At 40.6% G+C, this 22246-nt stretch overlaps 1 protein-coding gene across 1 annotated transcript in view; it reads right to left on the minus strand.

The window, feature by feature from the left end:
- CCNY (cyclin Y) overlaps positions 1-22246 on the minus strand; it is a 129779-nt gene that overhangs the window by 56595 nt on the left and 50938 nt on the right. The gene's annotated exons all lie outside the window — the stretch shown is intronic.

Below are 22246 nucleotides of genomic sequence, written 5' to 3' on the forward strand. Positions count from 1 at the left end.
ATGGCTGGATGATCCACATATTGGACTAGACCCAAAAGACTCAAGAGTTTACTGCACACTGCTGAGTCAGGAGACCTGGGTACTGATCCCATTTGACACTTGCCTACTGCCTGGCCTTGGACAAGGTCACTTAACTTCACTGTGCATCACTTCTCTCAACTATCAAATGACTGCATTTCTTTTCCCCCACATGGATTGGAAGCCCCAGGTTGGGCCAGGAAGGATGGTGTGCGATCTGACTGTTTTGTAGCGACTCAAGCTTTTAGCTCAGTATTTGGCTATTGTATTTTTCCAAGCGCTTAGTAAAATTATGGGCAGGGAACGTGTCTGTTAATTCTGCTATATTGTACTCTCCAAAGTGCTTAGTTCAGTGTTCTGCAAATAGGAAATGCTCAATAAATACCATTAATTGATTGATTGAGTCACTATTGTTGGGTCATTAGCATTACTCAAGGTACTTGGGTCTTATCAATTGTGGGCTTGTTGGGGAACTCTGCTTCTGCAAGCAACAAGGGAAAACAGTACGACTTGCCGTTCCAAGGGAAACCTGTGCTGACTGCTAATATCTAACAGGGACTGTAGGGGCACAGCCACACGCAGCTCATGATCAAGAATAGTAATAATAATGATGGCAATTGTTAAGCACTTACTATGTGCAACACAATATGGCCTCGTGAGACATGAGTCTGGGGACCAGGTTGGACTGGTACCAAGCTAATAGTAATAATAATAACTACAAGAACAATTATTATGGTATTTGTTAAGCACTTACTATGTGCCCAGCACTGTTCTAAGTGCTTGGGTAGATTTGAGGTAATCAGATTGGACACAGCCCCTGTCCCACACGGGGCCCACAGTCTTAATGCCCATTTTACTGAGGAGGTAACTGAGGCAGAGAGAAGTGAACTGACTTGCTCAAGGTCACACAGCAGACAGTGGCAGAGCTGGGATTAGAACCCAGGTCCTTCTGACTCCCAGGCCCATGACCTATCCACTAGGCCATGCTTATTTATATTAATATTAATTTTAATAGCCATCATGGTATATATTAAGTGCTCCCATGTGTCAAGAACTGTGCTAAACACTGTGCTAAACACTACAAGACAACTGCATCAGACACACTCCCTGTCCCACAAACGGCTCCCAGTCTCAAGGGAGAAGGAGGACAGATATCTAAAACCCCCATTTTACAGATGAGGAAACTGAGGCACAGAAAAGTTAAGGACTTTGTCTAAGGTGACTTAGCAGGTGAGTGGCAGGGCTGGGATTAGAACTCAGCTTTCCTGGCTTCCAGCGCTGTTCTCTTTCCACTGACTGGGCCATGCTGCTTCTCAGTCCAGAAGAACCCAGTCAGGTTTGGGCAGGCTTGGATGACCTACACTGCCCCCCAACTGCCCACGGCAGGGCAAAGCCCTCAGCAAAGCAAGAGGGGAGAGGAAGGGAGGGAGGAACAAGGAAGGACAGGACAAGTTAAATGAGCATTTAAGACTCCCACTGAGAATCTCTTACAAGAGAAGGAGCTAAAGGCAAAACAAAGAACATGTAAATGTGTATTTATTTTCCACAGTAAGTGAGGCAGTAGCGTCCAAAGTAGCTGGAACCAGGACAATGCTGGCGGTGGAGCCAGACCCTTGGACTATTTAAAGGGGTCACGCTGTCTTGAATGTTTTAATCCCACCAGACAAGAAAATCTTTACATCTTTATTGGAACCCATGAACACTAAAGCCCTAAATGGCAAATTTTGTGAGCTAGCTGTTGCTAAGTGCTTTCAAATCCTGCAGTTCCAGGAACCAGAATATCCTGATGCAGCTGGCATAAAAGCAGTCTTGTACAGTAAATATTTCTGAGCACTAGAGGATTACACTTCAAAGGGGCACTGGATCTATGGCGGTTATAGTTTTACCCTTTCAAATTATGAAGCCATTTTGTAATACTCAGCTGGTGTCTGTGAAGAAGAAATCCACCTGCACTGTGAAGAATGGTCCCACAACACTCCTCCTCCTCCACTCTACCCCATCCCATTTCTACTACTCCATCCCTGCACCCCACTGTTACTCACATTCTAAACCCCCAGCCCTATCTCCTCTCAGTGCAAGTTTCTCTCCCTTCCCCCCCTCAAATTCAGGTCACTCTCCTCAATCTAGCTCTGGGAACGGACAACCAGTCAGTTCCTCTAAGTCTAAGTGATTCTTGTGAGCAATGATCGTGTCCACCTACTCTACTGTACTATACCCTCCCAAACACTTGGTATAGCTCCCAGCAAATGGTAAACATTCAATAAATAGTACTGATTGATTCAGTAGTAGAAAAGGGGGGGGGGGGGTTAGTGGATCTGGGTTCTGATCCTGATTTGGCCTCTTGCTTGCTGTGTGACCCTGAGCGAGTCACTTAACTTTGTGATGCCTGTTTCCTCATCTATAAAATCAGGATGCAATACCTCTCCTTCCTCCCCCTTAGACTTGTGAGCCTTTATGTTGGACATGGACTGTGTCTGATCTGCATCTATCCCAGGGTTTAGTTCAGTGCTTGGCGCACAGTAAGCACTTAAAAATTCCATCATCAGCTAAACTAGTGAGAGTGGTGAGACTGGCTGTAGGAAAGCAGGATTCACAGGCATCAAAATAAATACTTAGTCCAAGTCCATGGACTTTGAGGTTGCAGAAGAGACGGGTACCTTTCTGCCCTTTTATATTATTACAATCTCTCTATGGTGGCAGCATCATTTGGTAAGAAAACGAGGCCAAGTTCTGTGTGCTCAGCCCTTACTAGGACTCATTAAAAAACACACTCAAAATACCCAACCTTCTCCTCAGTCACTTGAGCAGACGGTAGGCAGAACTCATTCCATGACTCCCTCAATTCCCAAGTGTCACTGGCATTTCATCACAAAATAGGAGATGTCTCTCTCAGTTTAGTGCAGTATTTATAATCTCCTCAAGCTCTGGAAATGATGTCTGGTAAAGAATGCCTCAGGCCCCTACCACAGTTTTTCCAGAATCATGACAATGTGACTTTTTGGCAAGGATCTCAATTCAGTGTTCTACATAATCTCACCTTCAGTTAAGTGGCTTTACAATCAGGCAATCAATGGCATTTAAGAGCACTTACTGAATGCAGAACACTGTACTAAGCGCTCGGGAGAGTACGATATGAAAGAGAATTGGTAGACGTGATCCCTACCCAAAGAGAGCTTAGAAACCTAAGCCCTATAAAAATCACATCCAGTCAGTCATCATCCATTCACTACTGCCTGGCAGTAGTGAGACCAAGCCCAGGAAACCTACAACTCTCCAAATCCCAGGCACCGTCCTACCCAAGAAGAGGGCTAGGAGAATGAAGTCTAGCAGGGCTTCCCAACCCACTCTATTCCTCTGCAGTCGGGTCAGGGGAAACACAGATGGGAGGAAGGAAGAATGGATGTCTATGTCACCAGTATCTTGCTATGGTCAGTCTAAAAGGAGCACTAGCAGTACAAGTAGAATACACTACCATTTATATACAATAATAATAAAGAATAGATCTCTAAAATGGGCATAAATAAAACTGTGAGCACTGTGTGAGATAGAGACTGGTCTCCTTAATAATAAAATATTGTTATTACTGTTATTATCATTACTATTATTAGTAAGCAGACAGTCTCTGTCCCACATGGGACTCAATTTTATTTATGCCCAATTTACAGATGAGGAAACTAAATATTAAGGCCTGGCTTAATCCAGGCCAAACCCTGCCTGGCTAAACCAAATGGATATTATAAAATTCACACTCTCACCTACCCAAACCTCTAAACTGAAAAAAAAATATTTAACCCAAACCAGATCTGACTTTTTAAATTACAGCTCTGCTGCTCATCCCATATTGAGGAGCTTTTGAATAAACCGCAGTGGTGCAGAGTATTCTGGGACATGACATTCTTCCTAACCACCACCAATAAGGAGGGTAGATGCTAGTCCTTTTTCTAACCCTTTAACAGTACACCTCCCAGTGACTGGTGCTAAAATGACATTATGTCTCACAATGTACTACAGCGCTGCCATCTTGAAAATTGAAATATCAGACCAAAAACAAATGGTTCAGCTCGAGGACTCTGTGGGGCTGACTGAGCTTGGCCAGAACTCTAGGCCTGTGGATGAGTGGACTTGGGATCCTCAAGGTTGAGCAGAACCCATGGTTTGACACTACTATAAACTCAGAAGCAAGAGGACTTCAATGAAAAGGATGTATTCTCTAAACATTCTATGTTTTCTTTGTCCTCACATTGGAAACTGCATCCAAAGCTACAGAGAGTGGTATCTCCCGTTTACTATTTTGATGTGGACCAAGTAGGTGGCATTTCCCCACCATTTCTATTGCTTCTGTTTAGAAAAAAAAGGGTGCATAGTACCTCTCCATGAATCAGTCAACAGATGACAGCATCAAAAGAGCAATTTCTGCCCTCCAAGGCACTTTCGGGTCTCTTCAGAATTATGGAGACATCCCCATCTGGACAGTTATGTGTGCCTGCTTCCCGGGCACTGAATTACCTTGTTGCCCATGAAGCAGCTTCAGGAAAGTCCAAGAGGGACATTTTTGAGAAGAGGGAAGAGTGATGCCTGCTTACTTTTCCTACTTCAAAACGGGAACTTGTTTTATTTAAGAATCAAGTTTCTGAAGAACTTAATACTTGCTTTCATCATGTATGCATAGTTACATGTTTGTAGGGAAGTTTATGACAAGTATAGTCAACTCTCAATGGTTCAAGTCTATGAATGATCTATAACTCTGGTTTCTCCATCTTTGGAACATGTTAGCTTTGTTACCCCATGCATCAGAGAGTAGGCAGGGGACAGAAGAGAATAAGAATCTCAAATTGGTTAATTTTGTAAACTCGTGGTCAGGGAATGTGTCTATCAACTCTGTTATACTGTACTCATCCATGCACTTAGTACAACACTCAATAAATATGATTGGTTGATTGATTTAATTATTTGTTAGCTGTTCTGATATTTTAGTGGAAGAAGAGATCAAAACCATCAACAAAAATGATTCATTTTTTAATTAGTCTTGATCACTGGGAACTGATTTTTCTCATGAATTATTTTAGTGTAGGCTACATATGCTCCTCCCCTCACTCAACCAAATTCTATTTTTGGATTTAAGCTATAAAATATTTTGCTATAACCAAGTTAAAACTATGTAGCAGAAATGTACAACATATGTTATAAAAGGCACAAAGATATAGCACATAAGGAATGGGCTCTTTTTCCCTCCAAGAGAAAGCAATTTCACAAACTGTTGATTCTACTCTTTCATCAAAAGCTGAAAAGGCTTTTGAATCATTTGTGAATGGCTGACAATAACCTCATTCTCTATCATGCTAAAGCAAGGTTAGTTCACCAAAGAAAGGGCATAAAATACAATATAAAAGGACGACATAGCAATAGCCCAACATTCATATTAATCAACTTTCCAAAAAAAACAAACTCTACCATTGTGGCTGAATGACATGGATGATTCCAGATTCCCAGGGTCAGGGAGTAGCTGTGTTAACAGAACCATTTTTTAAACAGTAAATTGTGTACTGAACGTGTGTTTCACCAGGGGGCCTTGACTTCATGCATCAAGTCAATATTTTTCCTCCAAGCAATCTTTATGAAATATGTTATTTGGAAACAAATACCTTATGAAAGGGGGAAAATGTCTAATAAGAGAAGCACCTCTATCCTTTAGAAATAGTAATGACCAAGGAGCAACTTTGCATTCCCAGCTCAGCCACTGATTTGCTGTCATGTTGGGATAACTACTCAACTTTCAATGCCTTAGTTTCCCCAGTTATATATTAGGTAGAACAGAATTGGCCCCAGACCAAAGTTATGGTCCAGCACCAACTCTGTGCTCTAAAATAGTCCACCCATCTGAGCTAAAAGAGCCCCAAAAAACAAGTGGAAAACACTCTCCTGGAGACTTATCCTTCCTTCTACTGTTTTCCAAAATCCAGGTTCTCCTAAACTGAGGTAATTGACTACAAGGCAGACTCTCTATGCACCCCAAATTTATTTTAGGCATTGTCCAACCTACTACCTCTACATTCTATTTTTTTGATCTTATCGTTCTTCCCATTTTTGAGAGAATGCTATTTTCCTCCTTGTTTGTCAATTTTGTCATTGGATTTCTGGGAAAACATCTGTGCTTTTTTAATAATAATAATGTTGGTATTTGTTAAGTGCTTACTATGTGCCGAGCACTGTTCTAAGCGCTGGGGTAGACATAGGGGAATCAGGTTGTCCCACGTGGGGCTCACAGTCTTAATCCCCACTTTACAGATGAGGGAACTGAGGCACAGAGAAGTTCCTTGTGCTCTTTTCCAAGATAGAAACTCTTGTGCATTTTCCCATCGGATTATTTCCTCTCTGCTAAACTGAGTCTGTTACTCTTGAAGGAGGGAGGGATCTGCATTCTACAATTTATTTTTTAATACATCACTGTTTCCAACAGGGCAAGGGAGGGTAGAAGTTTACTTTAAAAAAAAATCTTGTATCTCACACATGGAGTCCATTGCTGTGGGTTGGGTTCACTGCTAGGTTATGTGTGGGTCGTGCTTCCAAAGAAGGAGTATGGAATTAATCTCTGGGAAATCTGGGGGTGATGATGTGGGTTTCACAGACTCCTGTCCAAAACTGAGGACCTGGCTGTGCATCCCTTAAGCACTCTGATAATCATCCCAGCCTGACAATACTTATGTTAAATATTCTTACAGACTATTATTTCCCCTATCCCTAATCTACTTTAATGACACATCCAGTGCTTAGTACAGTGCCTGGCACATGGTAAGCACCATCATTCTCTGTTTTTCCAAGTCAAGAATAATAATGATGGCATTTATTAAGCGCTTAGATGCCAAGAGCTGTGTTAAGAAGTGAGGTTAAAAAAAAAATGTAGGAAATTTTGTCGTGGCTCTGGATGGACTATAATATCAGAAGCTATGGAGTGGGAAAATAAACTCTTATAATAGGAGTACTTCAAGTCGTATAACCCTCAGAAATACAAGTGGTTGAAAACAGGAGGATAACAAGAAAAATCTGACTTCTTGCAAAGCAGAATTAAACACAACATTTTCATCCACTGACAAGAGATTTTGATGGATCATTTTTTTTCTGTCACGAAAACTGTTCAAGAAATAGAAGGGAACAAAATTAATCATTTCTCTTTGGATGGCTTTGATTTGAAATGGTTTGCTGAAGCTCTGTAGTCACATACTTTCGGTTCCTGATTTAAAAACAAGGGACAAAAACTGAGTTGCCAGGCAGAGAAGAGGCCTTAGTCAAGAGGGCTGCAATGGGTTCCGCCCTCTAAGGCTGTGTGGGATATTGTCTAAGTCCTTGAAGGTGGTGAAAATAAAGACTGATCGCTAATTTCCTGAACCTGCTGGGTCTAAGCCCCTTCCCAGGCTGGGAGAGACAACATAATAAGTACATGGCATTGGCCCTGTCTTCCTGCAGTTCTCTTTTAGACTTAAAGCCTGTGTTAAAATAAAAAAAACCCAAAAAACCCTTAATCAAACTGAATGTCAGAATCACATTATTCTAACCTTTATACATCACTGTTGCCAAAAAAAAAAAGGAGAAAACTTCTAGAAAAATTGAGTGATCACAAAATAAATCATTATAATTGTTATAATTGCTATGAGCTTCTTGTATGTTCTAAGCACTGGGTAGACATAAGATAATCAGGTTGGACACCGTTCCTGTCCCACCTCAGCCTCACAGTCTAGGTAGGGAAGAATAAGTACCGAACCCCCATTATACAGATGCAAAAGATGAGGCACACAGATGTGACCTGACCAAGGCCACAATTAGAAGCCAGGTCCTCTGACTTTCAGGCATGTACAAGTTCCACTAGAACTGGATGCTTCCCTACATAATTAAGAAAATACAGATATTTCATTCACCCAACCCCTCCTCTAATCCCCCCTCACAGGGTCCAGTTAAAGTTGTTTAGAGCATTTATTCAACTAATATTAATGAAGGGCTTTCTCATGAAGAAAATGTATTTCCAAATGATCGCCACCAAGATGAGCCAAGTTCTTACTCCAAATGGTCATTTTTGAAAATTAGGAATTGTACTTTGGGATGGAGGGAAAAGTCTTGTCTGCATTATCAAAGATCAAAACTGATCTTTTCCCTAGAATTACACCCACCCAATTAATCCACTTCAACGAGGTGAGAGTAATTTTTCCCCACCTTTATTTTACTATATGCATTTTGAATTCCTGACGGATGAAGACTTACCAACTTAAGCACCTCATAAAATAAAGTTTTGCAGCATGAAAGCATGAATGAAAAGGGATAATTATTTTTGAAAAGAAATGGAAACAAAGAGGTTCAAAAAACAACTGCCAGGAAAAGTGATGTCAACATAACTCCAGTTTGAACAAGTACTCATCTTGGAAATATCTACTGTATTTTCTTCGCAGGTAAAACTGCTTTGCTCTCTGTTTCAACTAAGTTTGCATGGTAAAAACTATTCAACTTTAGCTGTTTCCCCTAACTCATCAGAGACTTTCTGACACAAATATGACAAGATTTATGTCAACTTTATTTTTTTCTTGAATGCATTAGTGACTTGCAAAAGCATGGTAAGTAAATTGATAATAATAATATTATGATGATGATTTAGTAGGTACTTTCTATGTGCTAAGCACTGTGGTAGATACACTACACAAACCCTATTGCCCACAATGTTATGGAGATAGAGAATGAGTATTTATGCTCTATTTCATGAGGAGGAAACTGAGGCACAGAACCAGCAAATGGCAGAGTTGGGGTTAGCACTAAAGTCTTCAGAGTCCCAGTCCTTTGCTCTTCCCACTAGACCGTGCTGCTTCTCTCAAGACCTGTACGAAAAACCTTATTAAAATCTGTATTAAAATTGTGAAACATAAAGCAGACCCCTGTTCTTTCAAGAAGCTAGCTAGGAAAAATAAATAGGGAAGAGACCCTAAACCTGAAATAAGAAAATAACTCTGCAAGTTAACTAAGGTTGTAAGTGCTCTATAAATTCTGGTTCAAGGGGTCCTCATTCTCCAACATGCTTCATAAATGTACATACACAAATTGGATTGTTGGATCACTCTCCTTTGTGCCTCTCTATTAATGGGCCGGAACTAACTCTGAGAAAATGAGCTCCCTGGGGTGGTGGAGGAAATACAGAACTGCACCAGGGGCAAAATTTCTTGTACTGCACTCCACAAATAGTAACCCAAGCCAGAGAGAGAGAGAGTGTGTGTGTGCTTTGTGTGTGTGTTTTGTGTGTGTGTAAGGGAGCTTGCATCTAGGGAAAAAGGAAGATAAAATACCCTCTGAGGGTAAAATTACACCTCCCCCAAGTTGGGAGGAGAAAGAACAAGGCAACGATTCTCAAAAGCCTTCAAACCTCAATCAATTCTATTTACTGGGTGCTGCATGCTGCGCACTTGTGCTAAGCACTTGGAGAAGAATGGGCATTCTGGTCTTCCTAGAAAAGGGAACTAAATTGTGAATGAATTTGGGGAGGGGAGTCATTGAAGTTGCCTGATTAAGCTATCTAAGTAAATTCCTAGTTAATATAAAGAAATCTGTTGGCTTTCCTTCAGAAAATTAATGGAAACAGGGAAGTGGTTTACTTAAAAATTTACAAGCCTCCAGAAAGAAATGATCAGTATTTTCAAATGCCAACTTCCAAAAGGAAACATCCTAATTCTAGACATCTATAAAAAGCAATTTATTTAAACAATTTGCAAAGCCACCCCATTTAAATCATATGAAATAATAATCACAAAGGCTTTCAACTACAAAAAAATTCAAAGGGCAAATTTTGCCTAGTTAGAAACTAATATACTGGTTAATATTTATTGATACTATAATTTACTCTTTGGAAAAATTCTGTAAATTTATTTATGGGCTAGAAATTAAAACAAAGAAACTACACACACACACACACACCCCACCCCCACCCTTTAACCTTGTAATGAACTCCTTATGGTGCTCGGGAGACATCTGTGCAAAAATGTTATGCCACCCAATTCTGCATTTAGAGACTTCATGATTGGACTAAAATCAAGAACAAGGGTCAAAGACAAAGACCGCTAAGTACTAGTGGTATTGATTGAGCACCTACAGCGTACAATGCAGTGCTTGAAAATAAAAGAATAGGTGAAACTTCAAATTAGCAAAAGGTTCCTCACATTCCAAAATGTTCTCAGTGATGAATATTATTCCATCCAATTGGATCTACTGACAACACATTTATTTCCTCTCTCTGCTATGTGGTTCTGGCCATTGGTTTCACTTGTAATACAATTTCACCTGTGCCATCCTAGTAAGTGTCAAAATTGCAAATAGTTGGCATCTAAAGGACTCCTAGAGACTATTGGGACTATTAAGACCACATATTCCTTGCAGGGGTTTATAATCTTTAACCACATATTGTCCACGACATATCATTGCTATGGTCTGCACTTTAACAGAGCTTAAGGAAGGCACAGTAAGCTCCCAATAAATATAACAGATTGATTGGAAGGCCAAAATATCAATATCCAAAACACTTCGCCAACTTGGGACTCTCAGCTAATCTGGTGGTGAACAAAGTGGTGAGGCACAAAAGGCTCAGAAATATTGTCCATGCAAAAGACAAATTATGAGGGCAGTAGCCACAGAGGAGAAGAGACTTCTGACAGAAGTTAAAATCTATTCCTATTCTCATAACCAGACCATGAGATATGAAGGTGTGGATGTTGACATCTGACCCTCCAGCTGAACAATCACTGAAAAGTTTCTGGCAAAAGCAGATGACATGCCTCAGACACCAGAATCCCTAAGCCAAAGTTTTGTTCCAATATGCTACTTCTCAGTGAAGTTTTAAAATACCTCAGTCCTTGGCTTGAGACTCGGTGAATCAAGATAACTTATCAACTTATCAGACCTGGATATTTTGCCTCCTTAGTCAAAATTACTCCTTCAGTTTCACGTTTCACTCATGCTTTGCTGCAAACTACTATTTTATGGCAAAGTGCCTAGAGTTTCACTTCAAAAAAAAACACAGAGAAAATATGAAAGTAAAAATGACAAGTTGCAGCAATAAAGGGAAATATAAACTGTAGTTGCCATGATAAAATTTCCAAAATGCACTTCTGCTTAATCGTTTTTATTCTTTCAATAACTCTATGAAAATTAGATGTTAAGGTCAATGGCAAGCAAAGTCCAAAGCAGAATAATAATAATAATCATACTGATAGTAATAATACTAGTATTTGTTAAGCACTTGTGTGCCAAACACTGCACTAAGCATTGGGTATATGCAAGATAATCATGTAAAGCAGTCCCTGTCCCACATGGGGCTCATAGTTTATGGGTGAGGGAGAATGGATATTTAATCCTCATTTTCCACATGAGGAAACTGAGGCACAGAAGTTACTTACCCAAAGTCATAGAGAAGGCAAGTGGTGGAGCCGGGATTAGAGCCCAGGTCCCTTTGCTCCCAGAGCCGTCTCTTTCCAGTAGACCATCTTTCTTTTTCTTTCTGCTTAGCTAAGGTACTTATCCACAGTTTTCCTTTCCATCCCATTAATAATGGATGATAATAAGAAGGTAAGCGGCCACAGTAATTATAGGGGGATAAGAAAAAATCCTCAAAAGCAATCATGACAACAAAATTAGCCACTGCAGTAAGGGTGACCTGATCCCTGCCATTTCCATTTGTGACGGTTCTTTAATAGCACAGAGAAAGGTGTCTTATCAGCATCCTCTCTGCAGATGATCCACCAGCTTTCAATATGGCAACACTGTGATCAAAGTCATTGCCAGAAGCTCACATCAATCAATCCATCATATTTATTGACAGCTTACTGTGTGCAGATTACTGTTCTAATCACTTGGGAGGCTTCAATACAAGAGGTAGATGACACATTCCCTGCCCAAAGAAGACACAGTATAGAGCAGGTCTGCTCTTTTCCATTCCACTCATAAGATCCTTTTGGGCAACCCTGATGGTTCTTTTCCACTATCTTCCGATGTGGAGACCACTTAACAAACTATATATTTGATTTCAGGTTTAACTCAGAGTTCTCAAACTGTCTCAATGTATTGCATGGTTACGCCAGTAAATGAGGCCACATGAAATGAGGGGCTCTTCTCCAGCACCTCACCATGAATCTCAACATAGTAAGCTTTGCACATAGTAGCGCATAACAAATACTATCATTATTATTATTATCTGAATTGTCAGGGTGGGAGTTTGCTCATTAGAGGCGAGACTTCCATTCACAAAGTTATCTCTGATGGCTTGGAGATCAACCATGGATGAAGCACTTATTGTGTGCTGAGCACTGTACTAAGTCCTTGGGAGGGTAAGTCCCTCCACTACTTCATCAGCAACACACTGTATTTTGAGAACAGACTGAGCAGTTCTGAGTTTCAGCTTGAAGCCAGTCAAAACTGAATAGATCTGCATGTACTCAGTAGTTTAATTCTACTTGGAGATGGAGTCCAGTGACAGTCAAATGCAGCAACAGAGTAAAAAATCATCAGAAAGAGTGCTAGAGCAATAATCCTGCTTTAACTTGTAATTAAATCTGAAAAGAACTACTGCTCATCTGCCACTGGTGGAAAAAATCGGTGGCTTTTCCCAGTTGATAATGCTGATAATGACTGTAGTATTTATTAAACATTCATTCAATAGTATTTACTGAGCACTTACTATGTGCAAAGCACTGTACTAAATGCTCGGAATGTACAATTCGGCAACAGATAGAGACAATCCCTGCCCATCGACTGGCTTACAGTCTAATCGGGGGAGACAGACAAAAACAAGACAACTTAATCGCAATAAAAAGAAACAAGGGGATGTACAGCTCATTAACAAAATAAAGAGGGTAGTAAAAATATATACAAATGAGCACAGTGCTGAGAGGAGGGGAAGGGAGAGGGAGAGGAGTAGAAGGAAAGGGGGGGAAGGGGGCTTAGCTGAAGGGAGGTGAAGGGGGGGGAGAGAGGCAGTACAGGGAACAGGGGGAAAAGGGGAAGCTCAGCTGAACACTCTATTAAATACTAGGATGAATACAACAGGATCAGACCCAGTCCTTTGACCACATTCCAAAAGAATCCATAGTATAATGCTTCACAACTAACAAAGAAAGGCCTTCCTGATGTCACGAAAAATCATAAAACATTTGTGATGCTTTTTACAAGCTGGTTCAAGAGAATTCTTCCAAGGCAGAAAGCAAGGTGACGGACTTTGGTAGATCTGCCTCACCCTTGAAAACTGTAGCCATCATATGCTCCCTGAGGTCTTCTGAGAGCTTCTCATTAATCCAGATCTTCAGGATGAAAATGGAGTTGCAGAATGGGCACTCTTCTTCCTGCTCTCATCCTTGTTAAAAGAAGTCCACAGAGATCATGTCTGGCCCAGATGCCTTAGTTAGGTTATGAACACACTAAGACATTTAAAAATCCTATATTTCCCTTCTTAAAAACATGAGCTGCTCACTCCTGGGGTCAAGTATGGGATGCAGCACTAATAATTGCTTATGGGCTTGTCAAATGGATTTTCCAACTTCCCCTTACAGCACTAATTGCTGGACCATGCTAGAAGTAAGATATCTATTCGTTTGGCAGTTTTTCATGTCTCACTTGTTGCTCCATACAATGCACCGGAAGAACACATTTTGGAAAATATGTGGGAAATATAAATGTGAAGTTTAGAAAAAAAGTCAGCCTTGGAAATATGAAAACTAAGAAAAGGCCATCACTACTCGACTACCATAAAACAACACATAACAGCATTCTTGCAAAAGCTGTACAAAAGCACAACTGGCCTACAAATGCAACGATAATGTTGCAGGTGCAGCCAAAAGAAGAGGAAATTTTCTAGATGAGGTCATTTTTCTACTTCATCTGGAAAAAAGGCTCATTCTACAGAACCACTTTGAAATGTCTGTCAGTCTAAGAGAATACACCAAAGAGGCTTGATGAGTGACTCAGAAACAGCCATTAGAAACTTGCTGGACACATCGCAGCTAATGCTGTATGACAGACTCATTAGCACCACAAATCAGAGTATGACTGTGAAAATAATCCAATTAAAAATGCCCAAAATAGCTAAGAGACCTATTTTTTCATTCACAGCCTATGAGACAGATCATCTCATAGAGGCACAAACCTCAAGTTAATGGGAATTCACATAGGAAAGTAAAGATAAGTGATGCTGATTTTAGAGGGTAAAAGTAAAATGAATATTTTAAATGGACACAATTTAGGAATTTGCTTGGAGAGTCAAAATGCCATAATCTCATATGAAAATATGCTACAAGATATATTCTTATTTCTAGGAATGAATTAAGTGTAAAGATTGAACTACACTGGAAATGCACAATTCATGAAAAAATGGGTACAGAAGAAAAGCTTATTTGGCCATTTCCTCAGTGGATAGAAAATCAAATTCATCTTGTTTTCATTCCTCCACTGAATGAAGCAAAAAAAACTAGTTATTAACGGAATTTTTATGTTCGGTATTTCCAAGAAAATATGCAACCTACAGTTGTCTTTAAAAAAATGAAGTCAAAAGTGACAAAATAATTTCCTTTGACTGAACATCCTTTGTATGATTTCAACCCAGCACAAACTTTTAAGAGAAAGAAACTGTAACTGAAGCTACCTATACTCTATGATGTCTCCTCTGGCAAAAAAATAAATATTACTGAGTACTTTGTTAATCTAAAAGATTCAAGTTAGATATTGGCTGTCTTGGCAGAGGACATGATGACTTAGGGAAACAAAAACTATTACCATTATTCTACATGATAAAGATAAGACATAAGGCATTCATAGTCTAAATACCTACTACCATGGATTTCCATTCCTTCATTTGAGGGCACAGAGGATGGCGAGATATAGCAGCATGGAAAAGATACATATATATGTGTGTGTATATATATATATATATATATATATATATATACACACACATATATATGTATTTCACACACATGCATATACACACATATATCAAACAAGATAATCAGTTGCCCTTTTTGGAGGGCAACTTAAGGCTCTATCTTCAGGCTCTAATAGCAGCAAAAAAGAATTTTTCTAAATCACGTTTCAGCATGCTGAAACATTACAATGTTAAATAAGTGAATCATACAAAAATGAGAAGCAATGACAGGATGCTAACGATGTTCAATAACACAAAGGATGACTATTGGAATATCTGAATGGGGATCTCAGGTGTTCTGTAACTGAACTCCTTTTTTGAGCCTAGCCTTGCCAAGCATGTCCGGAATGGAACTGAGGGGAGTAACAATCTGGAAGAGTTCAAAAAAACAAAAGAAAATGCCCACAGACTACCCCACTACGGTGTCCAAGGGTGGCACAATGCCCAGGGTCAACAATACCTGTTTGGGAAAGAAGGAACTTCATGATACATATTAACTGAAATAGCTTGGTGAAAAGCTCAACTACCTTAAATCACTGCTGGTCTGGAAAATAAAGAGGCCCACTGCCTACAGAAGACAATGTCTGTGTTTGTAAAGACAAATCTAAACACACTGGAAAAAAAACAAAAAGCCAGCAGAGCATGCCTGTCTCCAGGCCAACAGGAATTGGCTTGCTAGCCAATCAACAAGAGGTTTTTGGCACCAGTTGTCTAGAGAGGATGAAAAACATTAGGTTTTCTCGCAGGGTGTTTTTTGTCCAGAGAGTCAGTTGCCATATATGTCTTCCAATGGGATGGGGAGACTGCCCCACAGGCAAGCTACCACATTGAGGTACAGTGAGTAGGTTGGCATTAAAGGAGTGAAATGTCTGGGCTGGGTTGGAATAAGATTTAAGCCTTTTGGGCTCAGGGTTTCCACGTATGCTTACAGTATTGGAAAGGCTGAGTACTACTGCATATGGTTTCCTTAACAGGAGCTTCTGTGAGAGCATGCCGCTCCATGAAAGAGTTTTGAGTTCCAAGACAATTTCCCTTCATTGCTACTCCTGGGAAAGGAGGCATTCAGCAACTTGAGCAGGAAATGAAGTGCTGATTCCACTGGTTAAGGAGAGAATTGGTCTTATCAAACACTGCCAAGTGGTCACTTCTCCCAGCTCTCTCCTCTCTGATTTAGGATTATGGAGAAAGATGAAACTTTTTGTGAGGTGACACCCCAGGCTGGTTTCAGAAACATATATGATCATTCAGGGTCTCTCTTCATTTCAACCATGCTTCATTTCAACACGCTTAGAATCTTTATCGTTCAGTCTTTCTTACATCTCCCACATGTTATATTACCATATGAGGAGAGCCATGATGGGCTTAATAAATCACTTCTCCAACCCAGCAGCCTGTTTTCTTTTAAAGGTATCAGCCTTCAACAGATAAAAGCAGGGAATCGATGTCAAAGTTCATATAAGGCAGTTCAATGAATGTTTTAAAAGTATGGGACACATTTATGCTTACAAAAGGTGACCATTTATCTCACTAGTAGAAACCCTAAAAGGACCCAAACCTAAACATTTGTAACACTAAAAAGGTCTTATTTTTGCCATGTAATTACAAATCCCTCATATGTGACCTGATTGTCTTGTATCTACCCCAGGACTTAAAACAGTGTTTACCACAATTATTATTACCCTTATGATTAAGGGTAGATGAGTAGGTCACAATTACTTCTTCATCATTATTTTTTAAAAAAAAGGACCAAGGCAGGAAACACTATAGGGGATTAGACCTCATTCCACTATGCATTACTCAATCTACCAAAAATGAATGAATTTCAAATGATTCATGACCGATTTAAGGGCAAAAATATCAGCTCTTCCTCCACTAATAATAATAATAATAATGTTGGTATTTGTTAAGCGCTTACTATGTGCAGAGCACTGTTCTAAGCGCTGGGGTAGACACAGATATTGGGCTTTATACTGGCTTACTTTGTTCATTTATGGTGAAAACCTGCACCTGAAAACTACTCTGTCACCTTTTTAAGGTGCTTTCCTGGCCTGAAGTCGAATTTTTGTTTTGAAGGAATGCAGAGACAGAGGACAGATCACTCTTAAAACAGCTTAATATATACTTTGGAATAAACTAGCATTAAAGGCGAAGAAGTTTTTTCTAATCATTGCCAATGTTAGTGTCCAGGAGCCTGGGAAAAGACAGATCAAAGTCCTTCTTTACCTAGAGATTGCCATAGGAGGGTCTGAGTCCAAAAATCCATCAATCAGTTATATTTACTGAGCACTTACTGTGTGCAGAGCGCTGTACTAAACGCTTGGGAGAGTACAATACAAAAGAATTGGTAGACACGTTCCCTGTCCACAGCAAGCATACAGTAAAAACAGTACAGCAATATAGCTAGAACTGAAATTATCATCAATCTTTCATCTAATTGAGGCCACATATTTTCATAAACATTACCAAACACCAAAATTACAATTTGCTCTTAACAGCGACCCTCCATGTATGTTAACCACAGCCCTTTCAATATAGGATTGTGGAATAAGGAGTGGCTTATAATTTAGCAAATTGGATGACACCCATACACCACACATTCTAAATCCTACCAGAGGAAGACCACTCGTGTTGTTTTTGGAAAATGCAAAAGGGGTGAAGGGGAAACAAGTAAAATGCTTTAAAATGGAGATCCCCAAATCCTGAACTGGGAAAACCAGTAGATCCTTCAGTTCCATTTAAGTCTAAGTTCAGTGGTGACACAAGCTATTTTATTTAGTTTTGCCCAAAAGATGGCAATTAACCTTTCCTAAGTTAAAAAGATTTATAAAATCAAACTAGGTACAGGACAAGCCAGTTGGTTCACATTGTTACAAAATGAAAATGAGTGGAATAATAATACTAACAATAATAATGACGGTATTTAAGTGCTTACTAAGTGCCAAGCATTGTTCTAAGAGTTGGGGTAGATACAAGGTTCTCAGGTTGTTCCACGTGGGGCTCACACTCTTAATCCCCATTTTCAGGTGAGGTAACTGAGGCACAGAGAAGTGACTTAACCAAGGTTACTGAGCAGACAAGTGGCAGAGCCAGGATTAGAACACATGACCTTCTGACTCCCAGGCCCATGCTCTATCCATTGCGCCACAAAGCCCCCAATGTATTCTGAGCTTCAGTGAGATCTGGGCAGACAGGTGAATTGACATTCAGCAAGAAAGATGTTGCCGGGTGCAAATGTGGATGCAAATCTAAGCCATCTGGCTTTTCAACATACCACGTCACCTTGGATTTCTAAAGCAACACAGCTCCCAATCATAGGTTTGAACTTTCCGAGCACAGGAACATCCTCTATCCAAAGACAAGTCCTAAATCCACTTCTCTTACTCTAGTTTCACTCTCTCTATTGTTTCCAAATCCAGCTATACAAGGACACTGAGATGGAGTGTCCTAGAATCCCAGTAGGACTTCCCCAAAGAGGACCACAATTCTCTGATCACCCCTAGAGCTACACAAGCCTATCTGGGATCCACTAAAGCCATAACTACGAGAGCCACGAAACCTAAAGCCATCCTTGTCTAGTCATATATCACCAAGGCTAGATGGAAACTGACTTCTGCAATGGAGGAGTGGAATGCTGTTTTCTCCATTTGCTCAACGACCTTAAGCACTTTGTTAAATATTATTTTCTCTCTGAGCTGTCTTTCAACAGGAAGTCTGGTTTCACTCAGTCCAGCCACCGTTGTTTCCACATTGCAACAGTTCAGTATAATCACTGTGCTTCTTCTTCCTAGACCACTGGTGTGCTGGGCATCCCAAAAGCACACCCATCTTTCACAAGGCGATGGTTATTTTCTTGCAGTAATGCAACTTTCCATTTGATGTTGTCTGGCTACTAAATGTCGAAATGTGTTGTCTCATCTTGTGTGAAATTTTCTAGGCCTCCCCCTCTACATGAGTTGAGTTGAGCATATGGAACGTTCAACCAGAAAGTACAAAAAAGTGGCATGTCTCCCTACTCCTCAAACACCTTCAATGGTTGTCTATCCCTCTCCACATCCACAGAAACACCTCGCCTTCAGCTTTAGGGCACTTAATCGTCTCTCCCTTGCAAACTAACCTAATTTATCTCCCACTACAATCCAGGCCACGCACATCGCTCTTTTGAACACTAACCTATTCACAAGCCTCCATCTCATCTCTCTCACTTTCAGCTTCTTCCTCACATCCTCTCTTCTGCCAACAATTTCCTCCCTTTTGTATCCAACAGACCAGCACTTCTCCCTCTTCAAAGCCCCTTCTGAAATCATTCCTCTTCCAGAAGCCTTCCCTGACTAATATCTCATTTCCCCGCCCTATTCTCCCTTCTTTTCCATGCATTTGGGTTCATATCCTCTTTAAGCACTTTCATAGTCACCCCACCCCCACAGCACTTATGGAAATATTCTTATACTTTGCTGTTTCCCCTGTCATTTATTTTAATGTCTGTTTTCCCCATGACACTGTAAGCTCCTAGAGGGCAGTCAATCAACAGTATTTATTGAGCACTGCATGCAGAGCATTGTACTAAGCGCTTGGGAGAATACAAGGATTATGTCTGCCAAATGCATTTTACTGTCCCAAGGGCTTACTATACTAATACCATTGAGTGATTCTGCAACAGAGCAACCAATCAAGTTAGCCATTTCATTGCCTAGGATTTTTGGTTTGGATCATTCCACCACCTACTTGCTCTTTACTGCACTCACAGCCAATGGCTTACACTGACCCACACATGCTACATTTCCTGCGACAAACACCTTATGCTTGCTTTGAGCCAAAAGACATATCTGCCCTATGCAGATTCAGGCCAGGAAATACATTTTCCACTTGCTAAATGCTCTCAAAAAAAAAAAACCTCTTGTTTTGCGATGCACCGCTAAATACCACAAAGGCACCATATGCACTCTTTGATCTGCCTCTTGCATACGCAGGAAGTTTTACAAGTGCTACCCAGAAACCAGAATATGACAATTTTGTGACTCAAGACAAGTATAAAAAAACTGGAGCCTTCCCTCAGGAATACATTCTTCCTAACAAACAGAAGAGCCTGTGAAAACCCAAAATGAGGTGGCCTCTTCTTTGCTTTCACTGAGAGGAGAGATGTGGTCAGGATGGACAATCATCCATTTTCAGCTGGCCCGTCTCTTCGCTGCAACCAATACAGACCTGGAGGCTTTTCCTTCTCATTTTTTAATTTTAGGTCCAGATCTCCAACACCGTAGCTCCTGTCACCAAGTCCCATGCTCAGATATCACACCAGACTTGACATCAGCCTGGGAGGGAAAACCAAAGGCTCTGGAGCAAATTGAATTTCCAGGGCTCCTGTCCCTTCACCCCCCAGCCTCAAGACAAAACCTTTTAGGACCTCACAAAATTCAGAAAATGCTGACCATACTATCAATTGGTAGTATATAGAGAAGCAGCGTGGCTCAGTGGAAAGAGCGTGGGCTTTGGAGTCAGGGGTCATGAGTTCGAATCCCAGATCTGCCACTTGTCAGCTGTGTGACTGTGGGCGAGTCACTTAACTTCTCTGTGCCTCAGTTCCCTCATCTGTAAAATGGGGATGAAGACTGTGAGCCCCACGTGGGACAACCTGATTCCCCTGTGTCTACTCCAGCGCTTAGAACAGTGCTCGGCACATAGTAAGCGCTTAACAAATACCAACATTATTATTAGTATTTGTTGGGCACTTACTCTGTATTAACTCTGTAGTACTCAGATGCTAAACCCACATGATCTCTGCCATTAAGGGCCTTTAATCTAGCAGGGGAGACAGACACTACAGTAAATTACTGGTAGGGAGGAAGCAATCACATTACATAGACATGAGACTGTATCCTCTCTTGGTCTGATATCAGCAAGTGCCACTGGTGATCACGGTAGCTAAAATGAAAACCTGTGGAATGCAATTAAAAGATGCACCTTGTGAAATTCAGAATCAAAGCAGACACACAGACAAGCAGAGGCCAACAGAAAGGATGAAACATAAGGAAAATATTGGCAATCCCAGCAAAAAGCCAAGATAGATTTTTAAAAAGAGAAAAATTACTTATTCTGAACTCTTACTTCATAAAATATCATGGCCCCCGATGGTCTTTTCTTCACTTCCTTTACTAACTCAGAGCCTTTCTCCAGCCGCTGGTGGTGAGATTCATTGTTCTGCAAGGTTACAGCACTATCGAAATGGCTGCATAAGACAGTACATAAAACATAGAACCTCCTCATGTCTCACTGCAGGGAAGTGTCAGAGCCGAGATTAGAACCAGGTCCTCTGATTCCCAGGCCTGTGATGCTGACCTTTTTGGTAGAGAAGCATGATTACAGATTCCTCTGGGCCTGACAACCTACACACGGAATACTGCCAAATTTCAAGTCAAACTGCACCTACATACTTTGTTGTACAAGCCTGGGGATAGTTTTGAAGGAACGCCTTGCCCACTTTTATATGAAAACTATGAAAAACATCCTTCCAACCCAGGTTGCCATTTATCAGCATAGTGCATGTAGGCTAAATAAATACGAGTTTAAAAAGTATGGGCTGCCTTCCCACGAGTTAAAAAACAGGATCTACTGTATTAGGGCCAATATTTATGAATGAATTCCTTGTCCTTCATTAAACATTCAGAAATAACTCCAGCTTGACCATTCTTATTGGAGAAAGTGATCCCCACACTACCATGAGTGATTATTTTCATCCACGGGAACTAGACTGAAAACTGTAAAGCTGGCTATCAGCACAAATAAGAGAATGTGACCTGCTCTAATCTCAAAAATATAAATTATTCAGAATGGCTTGCCAACAGTCCCCAGCACATCACTGTGATCACACTGGAATTGACTGTTTGGTGAACTTCCATGCCCTGAAACACCTGCATTGCACATGAAACGTAAGATGGAGTCCTGGTCATGAATACATACAGTTTTCCTAACTCCCTCTGGGCAGAATAGCATCACCAGGTGCTATTCTCTTCTCAGACAAGGTGACTGGATGACAACATTAAATACCATCGATTCCTATTTCTCCCTTCTTTCTCTCTGCCCCGGCCGCTTTGAACCCAGTTCTGTATTTAATTTTGATGTCAGTCACCCCAGCAGACTGTAAGCACCCTGAGGGCAGGGATCGTGTCTAATAGCTGGGTTGTATTCTCCCAAATGTTTAGAACAGTGCTCTGCCCAAAGAGAAGGCTCTAAAAACCATTACTTGATTTGATGGAGCCAGCCTCAAAGTGCTGGCTGAAGAATCTTGCCAGGTGGCACTTGTTT

This window comes from Ornithorhynchus anatinus, chromosome 13 (assembly GCF_004115215.2).
Source record: "Ornithorhynchus anatinus isolate Pmale09 chromosome 13, mOrnAna1.pri.v4, whole genome shotgun sequence".
NCBI lineage: Eukaryota > Metazoa > Chordata > Mammalia > Monotremata > Ornithorhynchidae > Ornithorhynchus > Ornithorhynchus anatinus.